The sequence below is a fragment of the Procambarus clarkii genome, chromosome 35 (genome assembly GCF_040958095.1).
Source record: "Procambarus clarkii isolate CNS0578487 chromosome 35, FALCON_Pclarkii_2.0, whole genome shotgun sequence".
Lineage (NCBI taxonomy): Eukaryota > Metazoa > Arthropoda > Malacostraca > Decapoda > Cambaridae > Procambarus > Procambarus clarkii.
In genome coordinates, this window is record NC_091184.1 from 31,525,280 (window position 1) to 31,540,588 (window position 15,309).

Genomic DNA, 15,309 nt, shown 5'->3' on the forward strand with positions numbered 1-15,309 from the left:
ATGCCATAACAAAAAAAAAAACACAAAATATGACCAACAGTTCTTTACCATTTTGCTCACTCGACAACGAAATAGTCGGAATTCAGGAAGGCAAAAGTGGTGTTCATTTCCTGTGTGTAAACCTTCTCCTTTTTATAAACAATTTTGCACCAGAAACACTGTAACATTATATAACATATATGACATAAGAAAAGGCAAAGAAAAAGCAGTTTCTTTAATGAAAGGAAACACAAGGAGACTGTGTTTATGTCGGCCAGTGTTAGTAGGACGCTGGCATGTTAGTGGTTACAAGAATATGATTCAAGAATAATATTAACCCCTTGACACTAACGATATCAGAAACACCTTAACTCTAACGATAACATGAACACCCTGGCACTAACGATAACAGGAATACCTTGACTCTAACAATTAAAATAATCCCAATTGACAATGCTTTCTCTTATCAGTTTCGGCAGATATTCCAGAAATATTTCCCAAGAAAAAGTAGCGAAACTCTTAATTGGAAACGCTTGTTAGTAAGGCTGTAGTAGGGCCAATTATACAAGGTACCTAAACCCTTATAAAAGATGTGCACTATCCCCTACACCTCCTACTTACAGCTCTCTTCAATGAATGTCCTAATACATCCTTAAAAGATGTGTACTTTCACTTGAAACTCTTAAGTTTCAAGTGAAAGTCACAACTTGAGAATGGTCCAGGACGGACCGAAACGTCATCGTCCCTTCACCTTCTAGTGTGTGGTCTGGTCAACATACTTCAGCCACGTTATTGTGACTCATCGCCTGCATAACACAAGCATGTTGTAAACAAAAAATAACACAACGATTGTTTTTGCACGTTCAAAAACACTTACAAAAAATAGCGTGCATAACACGCATAAATAACACAATGCTGCCTTGTAAAAAAGGCCCTATTTTACGTTTAAAGCCAAAACTATACAATATACAATATTATCTCCAACTAATATTTTGTTTCCGAATTCACACAATAAAACTGCATGTAATTATTTTCCCTCATAATTTGGGCAAAATGCATATTAATGCTCCTATCTTCCATGGCTGCCTGTGCAGTTATTTGAATTATCATGAATGATGCATCATTATACATGATTAATAATTGTATATACCCTTCGGCAAAATAAAATATGTAAATATGAATATATCAAAACACATTTGAATGAAATAGCGGTGGTAGAAGAAAATATGAACTGGCAATGGTAGGGTCCAACAGGACTCCCCCAAATAATCTTGGGATTCGAACCAGCGACCTAATGAGCAACAGAACATTGTTACCTCAGCTAATGACTCTTCAATAGGATAGCAAGTCTGATATCCACTAAGGATTCCGCCAAGCGTTGACAAGCTTATCACCTACCTTAACCTTATATGAATAATCCTTATATATCCATCCTAAGACTGATGGATGCCTACTACTGCAGTATAATTATCTAAAAATCCTTTTTCAATCCATGTCATTCTGCAACGGTCTTTCATCGGCGCCTCAATGATCAACGATAGACTGATATTTCTTAAACAAAATTATCTCGTAAACACTGTCTTATAATTTATATAACTAAAAATCCAGTGGTAACGAAACGAAATTGAAGCTTACCTTAAAATAGGTGAAATTCTGTCTTCCGAAGAGTGCGCTCTCCTTACCTGTAATGACATGAAAGCGATTTATTAACAAAATCATACAACAGTCACATTAACAATAATACCTTCAGCAATACACGTAACAATTATAGAGCTTAAGACGACACTCGGAGGTCGAGGTGAAGCTTACCTTGTCTCGTAGAAGAAACAGGGGTTTCCTCGTTACGTGATTGACCTATCACTTCCTGAGACAGGAGTCTGGCCCTAGCTTCGGTGCGGGGCGGACGTGTTGAATCGGCGCTCCAGCAGTTTGGTGTTGTTTGCCAGTTTCGGCCGGTTGGGGGCGGGTGTGTGTCTGCTCGCCTGTGCTGACGTGGCGTAACGATGGGGGTCCCTCTACCCCCAGTCGTCCGGGCTCAGTCTGTGGGACTAGAGTTCTCTGTGCGGGCTGGTTACCCGGAGATTGCCCTGGCTTGTGAAATGCTCTCTGTCCCTGTGTTTGCGATTTATGGGGTCGAGTTGGTAACGGCCCGTAGGGCCATTGTGAAGTTTGCCGAGGAGGCGGCGTATCGCGATTTTCTCCGGCGATACGAGGGGCGGACACTGCCCCTGCCGGATGGTGCGGGCATTGTCACCCTCTCGGATAGAAGTGGTGCACTTACTTACATCAGTGTGCATGGGGCTCCCTTGGAGTTTCCAGAGGCTCTGCTACGGCGGTATTTCGGGCGGTTTGGCGCAGTTGTTAGTGTGAGAGTGAACGTGGTGTCTTCTAGTCCTCTTAAGGGTGTGAGGTCTAACATTCGCACCCTGGGCATGAGACTCCGGGCGGATATTCCGTCCTCTGTGCGCCTTATGGGGTACAACGTTCGGGTGTTTTACGCCCGTCAGCCGCGGACGTGTTATCGTTGTGGTCTTTTGGGCCATCAGGCTGCTGCCTGTTCTGCGCCTCCTGTTGCACCAGTGAACCTCTTCAGTGAGGAGGATTTTCCGCCCCTTCCTGTGGGGGATGATTCGGTGGGTATGGACGTCTCTTCGGCTGAGGAGGTGCCCTCTGTAGCAGCTGTTGCTCCGCCTGTTGCGCCCCCTGTTGTTGCCGTATCTCTTCCAGAGGTTGGGTCCTCGCCTAGTGCTCCGGCTGATGTCCCTGCGCCTCTTCCGCCTGCCGTTTGCTCAGACCCCTCGTCTTCCAGTTCTTCCTCTGCTGTGTCTGTCCCGGTCCCTGCACCCTCGCCGTCTGTTCCGGCTGCGCTGGGAGATGAGGTGGATCCGGAATTCCCTCCTGTGCCTGGCCTGGTGCCCCGTGTGGTTGAGGAGGCTGCCGTGCTGCGGCGTGCGTCGGTTCGCTCGGTTGGTGCTGCGCGGGTCGCTGAGTCTGCCTCCGGGTCTGATGATGTGCGGCCCGAGCCTAAGCGTTCCCGGCGTTCTTCTGTGTGGGCTGATGTTGGCGAATTCGACGAGTGTCGTCCTTCCGTTGACGGTGGGGTGGCTCCGGATGTGGTGCACACTACGGTGGTGGCGGAGGTACACTTGCCTGAGGATGCCGGTGCCGGCGTTTCGGCCTCCACTTCTGGTCCGGTGTCCGAGGGTCCTGCTTCAGGTGCGTTGCCTGCGTCGGATGGCTCCGGTTCTTCGTGGGCGGTGGTTCCCCCTGCTGTAGTTGGTGGTGAGCGGGGTGGCCTGGTGGTGATGTTGAGAAAGGATGCTCGCTCTGGATGTTCTGTGGCCCCTTCCTCGTTACCCGTTTCCTCGGCAGCGGTCTTGCCGCCTCTTCCGTTTCCTGCAGTCCCTTCCGTGTCTCCTGCGGTATCCGTGGAAGTGCTATCGTCTCAGCGTCCGACACCTGCTCCGATGGCGACGGCGTGGCAGGCTCGGCGTCCCTCGTCCGCTTCTCCGGTGTCATCTGCTTCCTCGCAGGGCGTGGTTGGCGCTCCCCGGCCTCGTTATGCGACTTGCGTCAGTGACCTTAGGCATTGGCCGATGCCGCCAGATATAGATGTTCCCGAGTTTATGATACCCGCTCGAGCGCGGGGGATCAAAAACCCTACCGACCTTGAAGATCTCGTCTGGGAAGCTTACAAGTCGAAATATCCTTGTGAGCTGTTCCCGGAGAAGTACGTTTCTTCCGATGTTCCTCGCAAGTGATTTCTCTGTATTTTGTGTTGCCTGGTTGTGGGGTGTGTATGTGGGTGGGTGGGGTGGGTATTGTTTCCCGGTTCCTGCGTGCTCCGGTTTGTTTTGTGTTTTTTTTTTGTATGGCTCGTGGGGGGGGGTGTGCGGATCCTATGCGTTTGTGTGTTCGGTTATGGATGTCGTGTGCACTTGTTTGTCATATTGTGTGCCCTTCAGGCTGTTGGCGTGTGCTCTTTGTTATGTTTTGCCTTCCGTTTGTTATGGCGGATCTGTTTTCTTTATTGTTATTGTCCTTATTCTTGTATGTTTCTCGCCTCTCTGTATGTATTTGAGGTGTTAGCAGGCTTGCTTTGTGTGCATTTTGTCCTGGGGTTTTCCCTTATGTTTGTATTACACTGTGTTACTAATTGTGTATTGTTTGTATATGCATTTTTTTGTGGTCAGCCCTTCTGGCTGGTCTTCTATTGATTTGTTCCTTTGTCCTTGTACATATGTGTGCTTTGTACTTTTGTTCTATGTTATATTTGTTTTTCTTGTACATTATACGCATGCTTGCATGTAAAAATAAAAATAAAAAAAAAAAAAAAAACTTCCTGAGACATACTTGCATACTCCAATTGAGTTGCATAAGAAATCTTGCACGACACTAAACACAGAACAATTAACACTTAAATGGAGCACTGGATATATCGACAATGTGTGTAATTCTGCTCTAGCAGTAAAGTCTTGTGATTTTGTATAATATTTCCAGTAAAACGAGTCATTAACGAAGAATTAAACTAGCGTTAAACACTTAACTGTTCGTCAGTATCATAAAAACGAATTCTATATCACTCACTATGGCCGAAAACGCTGTTCTTTTTTCTTAATTTGCTTTTTCTTAATTTCTCTTAATAGTTTAAGGATTTTCCGCCACACCACACCACATCTATCACAAACTCCAGCCGATGGAGTCCACCTGGAGCTGCCGTGAGGTGCAGACGTGTCGTCTGGCCGCTGGTAGTTTGGGGTGTTTGCTGTCTTCGTCACACCTGCTGTTGTTGCTGGCTGCGTGTTGACGTGGCGAGCTTGCCATGGGTGGTCCCCTTCCTCCTGTTAAGCGCGTGAACTCCGTGGGCCTGGAGTTCACTGGTCGTGCTGGATATGCGGCTATTGAAATGGTCATGTGCGACATGCTCCGTGTCCCTGTGATGGCCATTTACGGTGTTGAGCTTGTAACTGCCCACCGGGTTGTCATCAAGTTCGTGACGGAGGAGGTGTACCGTGATTTTCTCCGTCGTTACGAGGGCTGTTCGTTGTCGCTGCCGGGTGGTGCCGGCTCTGTATCCATCTCGGACCGTAGTGGTGCACTGACGTATGTCAGTGTGCATGGGGCGCCCCTGGAGTTTCCCGAGGACGTTCTCCGGCGTTACTTTCAGCGGTTTGGGGCGGTCATCAGTGTGCGGGGTCAACAAGCTCTGGGAGGTATGCAGGTAGGCGGACGAACGTTCGCACCTTGGGGATGCGCCTGCGGTCGGATATTCCATCTTCGGTCCGGCTTCTGGGGTACTACGTCCGGGTGTTCTATGCCCGGCAGCCTCGTACCTGTTTCCGGTGTGGCCTGTTGGGGCATCAGGCTGCCGGGTGCGATGCCGCCCCGGTTGCTCAGGTCAACTTGTTCCGGGAAGAGGATTTCCCACCGCTTCCTCTGGAGGAGGACTCCGGGGGTGAGGAGGTGAGCGTCCCGTTCGTTGCTGAGGCTCCCCCTGAGTCGCCCGACGTTCCCCCGGTTGTCACCGACCTAATGTAATGGACGTTAATTCTATACCTTCTTAATTAAGACCTTAATCAATTCTTAAGACCCAAAAGTGATTCCATGCACCCGCCAAACCCCCTGTTTATGAATGAAAAGCAGTTTACACACGACTCACAACTGCTGACGTTCGAACACTTCCGGAACAAGTGCTTCACTGACGAATTTTGTTCGAAGCACAACGCTATAAATGCTTCACCCACGTACTACAAATACAAATAATCGCCAACAGAACCTAAACACCTAACCTAACCTAACCTATGCCTATATATACACAATATGCTAATATATTATAATATTAATTTATACTTGAGAAAATTCCCGTTTTGAATGAACAGCATGTTAAAATTTATGAATGCGTCTGTGGGGCCGACGACTGGATGTAATGGACTTGAGTCGAGGATGGGTTGTCGAAGCACACCTCTCTCAATGCTTCACCCACTTACTGTTTATGTAAACAATTGCCAGCGGAATCTAAACATCCCCACATAACACAGTCGACGCCTAACAATAGAGGAATAGCAACATGTAGTGATGTTGATATATATTTTAAATGGAGTAACCATCTTGAATGCACGGTGCGTCGGATTTTACGAGTAAATTTTAGGGTCCGCTGAAGCTTAGACACACACTGGGATATATGTACCGAGAGGTGTGTATATTCTCGGTGAATATATACACTCTATTTTACTCCAGTCCTGAACATTGCTCACAGTTGAAGTATACTTGTTGTTTGGCCAGTATTGTGGTGTATTATTTGGCCAGTATTGTGGTGTATTATTTGGCCAGTATTGTGGTGTATTATTTGGCCAGTATTGTGGTGTATTATGGCCAGTATTGTGGTGTATTATTTGGCCAGTATTGTGGTGTATTATTTGGCCAGTATTGTGGTGTATTATTTGGTCAGTATTGTGGTGTATTATTTGGCCAGTATTGTGGTGTATTATTTGGCCAGTATTGTGGTGTATTATTTGGCCAGTATTGTGGTGAATTATTTGACCAGTATTGCGGTGTATTGTTTGGTTTGCTATTGTGGTGGATATGATAACCACCCCGCGGTTGCAACGCGTCCAAAGGCTATCCTCATCTATCCGGAGATCAACCCCAAGAGATATTATTGTTGCACAGTTGAGTACAGGAGCAGACGTCTTCAGCCTTCGGCTTGCAGGCTTGCAGGCTGAGAGCCTTCCCATAGCTCATGGTAAGCCTTAACCCGGAACACCACCCGCCAGTAAGTTAACAACCAGGCAGCCAATTACACCTGGGCGAACAGTTAAGGACTGACGCCCAGACAACCCTCTTTAGCCAGAGCTGAATCGGGAGATGAATGTGCTTCCACTGTAACACCAGGGAATGTGATTTCTCACTTATAACATTCTGTGTGCTCAAAATAGGAATTTTGTCCAATTTAAATTTATTTGTATGTAGTCGTGTGTCGATTAGGTTAGGTTTCTAAGTTCTGTTGACAATTATTAGTATTTGCAGTACGTGGGTGAAGCATTCATTGTTCAACCCATTCGCGGACCAAGTCCATTCTATCCAGCGGTCGACCCCACAGACGCATTCATAAATTTTAACATTCTATTCATTGAAAACAGGACTTTTCTAAAAAATAAATTAATATTACTAAATATTAGCATATTGTGCATATGTAGGCATTGGTTAGGTTAGGTTAGGTGTTTAAGTTATGTTAGCGATTATTTATATTTTTAGTATGTGGGTGAAGCATTTCAACCCGTCTTCGACTCAAGTCCATTCCATCCAGTGGTCCACCCCACAGATTCATGCATCAATTTTAAAATGCTGTTCATTCAAAACGGGAATTTTTTCAAAATTTTGAATAAACAGCATGTTAAAATTGATGACTGCATCTCTAGGGTCGGCCGCCGGATGGAATGAATATACCCTGAAGACGGCTTGTTTAAACAGGGGAGGGGGGTCGGTGGCTAGATTAATGAACAGATGGTCTTTGCTTGCGACCACAAGCTGTCAGGTTGATTGACTTTATACCAACATTTATTTATTCAATAAATATAAAACCCTATTTCTAAACCAGTATTTACCCAGGTCTTTCCTGAATCTAAACTTATCCAATCAATAAATAAAACATATTTAATATTGTATATACACTGCATGGCTTTAAACGTGTCAAGAAATTAGTAACACCTGACGTAAAGCAAGAAGAACCAGATACATACATGATACAGATACATGTATCATGTATGTATCATGTAGTCATGATACATGACAGATACATGACTGACATAGTGAGAAAACGAGTAAGGAACACCAGTAACCAGTAAGGAACACTAGAGACAGCAACACTCCCATAAACAAAGGAGAGACAGAATTCATAGACACAAAGTGAGAAGGAACTTGAGGAACACTAAAGACGTGACGGGAACACAGAGCCAATTCCTCCGAACATCACCTGAAGGAAGTAGGAGTAAGAGTAGGTGGTCAGTGGAGCGCAGGTGGGTGGTACTTACCCACTTACATGTAAGACCACTTTGCTCAGCTGGCCTCAGCTGGCCTCAGCTGGGAGCTCGCTGCCTCCTGCTAAACTCCCTTCGTTGCCAAACATGTACAGGTTTACTGCGTTGGTGTGAGTGTGTGTATTCTTCTAGTTGTATTCACCTAGATGTCCTTGTGAAGGGTTGAGCTCTGGCTCTTTCAGCCCGCCTTTCAATTATCAATCAGCGGATTTTTTTTTTCACACACACACACACTTAGGAAGCAGCCCGTAACAGCTGTCTAACTCCCAGGTACCTATTTACTGCTAGGTAACAGGGGCATCAAAGTGAAACTCTGCCCATTTGTTTCCGCCATCACCGGGGATCGATCCCCGGTCCACAAGACAACGGATCTCATGTGCTATCCACTCAACCACCAGGATCGAACTCCAGCTCTTGGACCCTGTGTTTCTTGCAGCCTGATGGTAATAGTGGACGTCCATCTCCTTTATCTTACTCCTCCTCCTCCCTCTCCTCCTCCATAATATCTTCCTCCTCCTAGACTTCATCTCCTCCACCCCTCCACGTCCGTCAGACCCTCCTTCCAGCGTCCATGATATGTAAATGTCCCCTAACTTACCACACGAACACAACTTGTCTTGAAAATGGAAGCTTTTGATCTGAAGACGCTCCTAAGTTGTTCTCTCAACAAGCCGAATTGAAAACTTTCTCTTTTAACTGTCCTTGTTGAACTTGTCAGCTCTGAATCGTCTCAGGTGGCGACGTCTTCTGTCAAGTGAGCAGTTCACGACACCTGGTGGAGGTATGGATTCCTGATTTGATTTTGGGTAGTTTGGGGATGATTTGTGTGTGTGTGTGTGTGTGTGTGAGTGTGTGTGTGAGTGTGTGTGTGTGTGTGTGTGTGTGTGTGTGTGTGTGTGTGTGTGTGTGTGTGTGTGTGTGTGTGTACTCACCTAGTTGTACTCACCTAGTTGTACTCACCTAGTTGTGTTTGCGGGGGTTGAGCTCTGGCTCTTTGGTCCCGCCTCCCAACCGTCAATCAACAGGTGTACAGATTCTTGAGCCTACTGGGCTCTATCATATCTACACTTGAAACTGTGTATGGAGTCAGCCTCCACCACATCACTTGCTAATGCATTCCATTTGTCAACCACTCTGACACTAAAAAAGTTCTTTCTAATATCTCTGTGGCTCATTTTGTGTGTGTGTGTGTGTGTGTGTGTGTGTGTGTGTGTGTGTGTGTGTGTGTGTGCTCGTTTGAATTAATGCTTTCCCAGTTGTCGTTTTGCATGTGCATTTAAAATCGAATTCATAATTAATTGCATTCAATTGTCGTTGTTTACACAGACTAATACACGTGTATATTCACATTTGTGTGAATGTATGATTTGTTTATTGTTCAAAGACCACACCTGTGATGCTTGGTGCTTTCAGGCCACTCTAAATATTCCTGTTTCTAACACTGCAATAATATGATTCTAAATGAATGAGATTCTTGGGTTAAGCGCCAGTTCCAAAGCCCCAATTTTCGAACCTTTTATATATGTTGCTGCAAACAAAATACCTCGTCTCTTGCAGCTTTCTTATATTCATCACTTGCAGTCAAGGAGCCAGATTCACGAAGCAGTTACGCAAGTATTTACGAACGTGTACATCTTTCCTCAATCTTTGACGGCTTTGGTTACATTTATTAAACAGTTTACAAGCATGAAAACTTCCCATTCAACAGTTGTTATTGTTATAAACAGCCTCCTGGTGCTTCGGAGCTCATTAACTGTTTAATAATTGTAAACAAAGCCGCCAAAGATTGAGAAAAGATATACAGGCTCGTAAGTGCTTGCGTAACTGCTTCGTGAATCTGGCCCCAGGAGTTCTTTACTCTGTGATTTATTTGTTACTCGTTTCCGTGTGTGATCCTCCAGCTTATGTTGGTCATCACTTTGAACATTGCGTGTTTCCCTACATAGTCAATCGTCTTTAGAATCTTACATATTAACTTATCCTCCTCTTTATATAGTATATTTTGTAACTATCTTCTTGAGATATCTTGAGATGATTTCGGGGCTTTTTAGTGTCCCCGCGGCCCGGTCTTCGACCAGGCATCCACCCCCAGGAAGCAGCCCGTGACAGCTGACTAACACCCAGGTACCTATTTTTGTACGATAAACAGGCCTCACAGGATGGTTAATTTAGGTATTATAAGCAACATAAATTCAAAACCTTTTCCGGGTTGTTCAAATTCAATAGTAATAATTCTACTATCTAATTGCCCATTACGTCAATATATGTACGTTGGGCCACATCGTTACCACCAGTACAATCTAAACAGGAGGATGGATTGTATATGTCGTTATCATGTCTCCACTGTTGTCTCTCCCCTTCAGATGAATCATACCTGACCACAGTGTCAGGTGTGGTCAGGTGAACCACATCTGACCACAGTGTCAGGTGTGGTCAAGGTGGAGTTGTCACAGTCTTTGCTCGTAGCTTAGTATAGTTAGCCCCAAAATTCGTCTCGTCGCATATCTAAAGACCTTTACACGTTTTCTTTCGAATTTTTTTTTTTTCAGATGTGGGGTTCCATACCTGTGCGGTGTAGTAAAGAATTAGCCTCACGTGGTACGTGATCTTCTTCATGAAGGCTATCTTGTTCGTTAGTCACCAAATTGTTATTTTTGTTATTCGACTTTGCAATCTGATCGCTATCCAGCTGATATCCTGTAACTCTAGCATCCGTGCCTAGCGTCTGAACCTTATATTTGTCAGCAAACGTAATTAATATTAGATTTAGAATTAATTTTCACCTGGTACAAAGGAGGACCAATGGGGGGGGGTGCTTGTAAGAGTAGTTAGGGACATGAATGGCAACCAACCACTCATGTTGTATGTGACAAGTGTTGAGAGTAAGGAGAAGTTCGGTGTGATATCAAGCTTACCTAGTTTGAACACAACATTTAATCAATCATGAGTTCTAATAGTCGACTTGAGAATGGTCCAGGACGGACCGAAACGTCGTCGTCCCTTCACCTTCATGTGTGTGGTCTGGTCAACATACTTTAGCCACGTTATTGTGACTCATCGCCTGCATATGAGTTCTAATCTTACTCAGCCACTAGAGATAATCCCCTGGTGAGTACACTGACTCATGGAAAATCCTGGCCTGTCCCAACTTTACTCAGTCTAACTCACCCCTCACTGAACTCAAGCAAAATTCAAAGAATATATTGCAGATATATATATACACACAATACAATCTGTCGTTGTAGTATGATGAACTTCGAGATAACCAATTATTGTGAACATCCACGATAGCATGGTGAACTCCGAGGTGAACAAGCACGACCTCTGAAGCGATTAGTTACGAGCGTAACTGAACAAGTTAGGGAAGAACAATATTACCTCACATTACTTTTCCTTGGGGCAATTTTCTTTGAAATTAGCCTCATCAATAATACCTCCGGAAAATCTATAATCTCCCCCGCGTGACTTGCACAAAATCACTTGCTCTTTGGGGAAATTTCTTTGCTCCTTCAACGCATTAAATCAAATCATTCAAAGCCTTTTAAATCTCTCATCTTAATCCTAGTTACTAATCGCTGGGATTAACTTTCTCACCCTTCGCGAGCAAGTGAATTAATGTTCATTATCTACGTACACCAACAACTGAACTGCCCTTGACCTAACAAGGTCAAACACACGCCGGAAAATAAATTACACATTCTGCTGAGCTGCACAAATCATTGCAAATAAATTAAATAAAAAAAATTCGCTTACAGCATCAGAGGAGATTACAGCAACGACAGCTCGTTCCATGACTTCATACAAGAGCCTGCAAATGCTGTTTTTTTTCAAAATCAAGCCTTTACAGCGGAAATACAACAGCCGAGCCAGCCCTAATTACAGTCCAATTTGATGTTAAGTAGGCAATTACCCACAGAACTAAAGACCGTGTTAATATGTGTCCCTGTGAAAGGAATTAGAATGACACATATCCGTGTTGCAAGGCATGACTCAGGAGTATATGGTGTAAGGTGATCTTCGAAGGTGATATTGCAAATCGCTCTCTCGCCTGGAGCGAGAGAGAGATAGATAGATGAAAGAAACTCTGAACATTTGTTTCCGTCTTCGCCGGGGATCTAACCCGGGTCCTTAGGACTACGACTCCCGAGCGCTGGCCACCCAGCCGCGAGGCCCCAGCTGTGTGTGTGTTCATCTAGTTGTGTTTGCGGGGGTTGAGCTATGCTCTTTCGGCCCGCCTCTCAACTGTCAATCAACTGTTTACTAACTACTTTTTTTTTTTTCCTCCCACACCACACGCGCACACACACCCCAGGAAGCAGCCCGTGACAGCTGACTAACTCCCAGGTACCTATTTACTGCTAGGTAACAGGGGCATTCAGGGTGAAAGAAACTTTGCCCATTTGTTTCTGCCTCGTGCGGGAATCGAACCCGCGCCACAGAATTACGAGTCCTGCGCGCTATCCACCAGGCTACGAGGCCCCTGTGTGTGTGTGTGTGTGTGTGTGCGTGTGTGTGTGTGTGTGTGTGTGTGTGTGTGTGTGTGTGTGTGTGTGTGTGTGTGTGTGTGTGTGTGTGTGGATGAGAGTGTTAGTCTCTCTACCTCTAGTATTGACATCTTTCTGTCTGTCTGTCTGTCTGTCTGTCTGTCTGTCTGTCTCTCTCTCTCTCTCTCTCTCCCACCCCAAACGTCTCTTCCAACCTGCCAAGACAGAGGACCATTCCACAGCCTCTCACCAGCATCCCACTCATTCTCTCCTGCATCTTCCTCTTCTTTACAACACATCGTTTAGTTTCTTACCTCCGCTTTCTCATCCTCTTTCTTCTTCTTCTCCCTTCCTCACTAATTACATGCCATCTTCCTTCCTCTTTTCTCTACATCCTCTGCATACTAACCCCCTCTCTACCCTGGTCCTACCTCCTCTCTCTCTCTCTCTCTCTCTCTCTCTCTCTCTCTCTCTCTCTCTCTCTCTCTCTCGTCCATCTCAACGGGTCAATAAGTTACAGGCGGTTATCTGAGAGAGAGAGAGAGAGAGAGAGAGAGAGAGAGAGAGAGAGAGAGAGAGAGAGAGAGAGAGAGAGAGAGATGGGAATCCCATCATCTCTGGATAACAAGGGGAGCTGGTTGCTCTGGTGATGCCCCCACACAAATCCATCGTTGCAGACCCCACAACTGAAACAAAACTCTGACTGTAGCAATTACCCTGCAAAGAGCAACGTTTTAATATTTGATCTGAGGATGTTGCCTCCAGGGCTAACGTGTTCCCGGACTCCAGCTTGTGGCCGAATTTAATGTGGATCATTTTCATTCTCTCGAGTGGTTGTGTTGTTTGGTTGGGAAAGCCTCTAATGTGTGTGTGTGTATATATATATATATATATATATATATATATATATATATATATATATATATATATATATATATATATATATATATATATATATATATATATATGAGTCTTTCCCAAGCTGAAAGTTTGGAAGCCTCCTCGTAATACAGACACACTCACCTATACATGTTTTCATATTTTTTTAAACTTTTTCAGTGTTAATCAGCAGATAATGAAAGATTTTTTTCTGGTAGGGGTAGCTTGTATAGGCTGTTGGCTCGTTAGCATCGTTTGTTATTGTTTGTGTTGCTGTCATTGTTGATGACATTGTTTGTGTACTAGTTTTATTCATTTTGGTACACGTTTAGATGCAAACAAGATCGCATGAGTGACATGTGTGCAACATGTGATTGTCTTGGAGACTTCTCATGCATCTCTTGGAGAGGCTCCATGCTCACCTGGAGCATGGAGCCACGCCATACTGAGGCCCACACTGACCCACGCTGGTGGGAACTACGTCTAACAAGCATGAGAGGCCGTCTGTGATTGGCTCCCCCGTTACCGACCAGGGTACAGATTCACGAAGCAGTTTCGCAAGCACTTACGAACCTAATACATCTTTTCTCAATCTTTGACGGTTTGTTTACAATTATTAAACAGTTAATGAGCTCCGAAGCACCAGGAGGCTGTTTATAACAATAACAACAGTTGATTGGGAGGTTTTCATGCTTGTAAACTGTTTAATAAATGTAACCAAAGCCGTCAAAGATTGAGGAAAGATGTACACGTTCGTAAGTACCTGCATAAGTGCTTCGTGAATCTGGCCCCAGGAGAGCAATTCGACGTTCGCTTCTGCAGGAGAGCTAGAGACGAAGCTTCAGATGGGGGAACATAAAGCTCTTCTCCGACCGCTTTGTATCCAAGAGGAACCTCAAAGATATTCTTGAATGTGAAGAGATGCAAAAACTCATTACAGGTTTAACAGAACATTGTGACACTGACTTATTCCTTCATAAAAAAAATGGCAAAATATTTGCCTATTTAATATCTTTTGTGACACTTTGTTACACCTAGCGAGGATTAGCGAGGGGTCAGTGAGACTCTAAGCTTCAGTGAACTATCGCTCTCTCTCTCTCTCTCTCTCTCTCTCTCTCTCTCTCTCTCTCTCTCTCTCTCTCTCTCTCTCCCTCGCCCGCAGCATCTTTCGCAACTCCGAGATGAAATTCTCTTCTCGTCTACAGATGTGGGAGGATTTCCGGCTTAATTTGGCACCCACCGCATTTGTCGGAATTCCAAGCCCGCACTCCGTCATTCCCAGGACTTGTGGTCGTAATACCCTTCTTCCTTCAGTCATTCCTGCACATGTCTCCTACGCAGCTGTTAGGTGAGCATTTGGCTCACAGGTGTGACTTTGGCTCACAGGTGTGCCTTACAGGGATAGTTTAGGTGGGTTCTGTGGGAAATATGACAGATGTGCCTTTCTGTGAGTGAAACGGTATTTCATTCAGTGGTTATGGAACATGCATGGCTTTTAGATACATAGGAACATAAACATTAACCTACAGAAAGCCTATTGGCCTATTCGTGGCAGCTCCTACTTATATCTACCCAAACATATATATATATATATATATATATATATATATATATATATATATATATATATATACATATATATATATATATATATATATATATATATATATATAATATATATATAAATGTCTAACCTACGCCTGAAACAATTAAATGATTCCACGTTAATTGTCTTACTCAACAACCCTGTTTTCTAACCAACTTTCACCAAAGACTTCGTTAAATTTAAACTAGCAGGTTTGTGACATTGTGCACCTTGATTTTAACCAAGACTTTGACACACTACCACACGAACGAGAGACACTCAGTATTGGGGTTGTTATCTTAAGTTAGACAAGGGCATGGTTATATCTAAGGAAACAAAGAGTTAG

At 44.5% G+C, this 15,309-nt stretch overlaps 1 long non-coding RNA gene across 1 annotated transcript in view; it reads right to left on the minus strand.

Moving 5' to 3' along the window:
• Positions 1-1,156: 1,156 nt before the first annotated feature.
• Positions 1,157-15,309, minus strand: part of LOC138371280 (uncharacterized) — a 200,946-nt gene continuing 186,793 nt past the window's right edge. Inside the window, exon 5 of the long non-coding RNA XR_011230387.1 lies at positions 1,157-1,661. This is a non-coding gene — a long non-coding RNA (uncharacterized lncRNA). The remainder of the gene's footprint in view (positions 1,662-15,309) is intronic.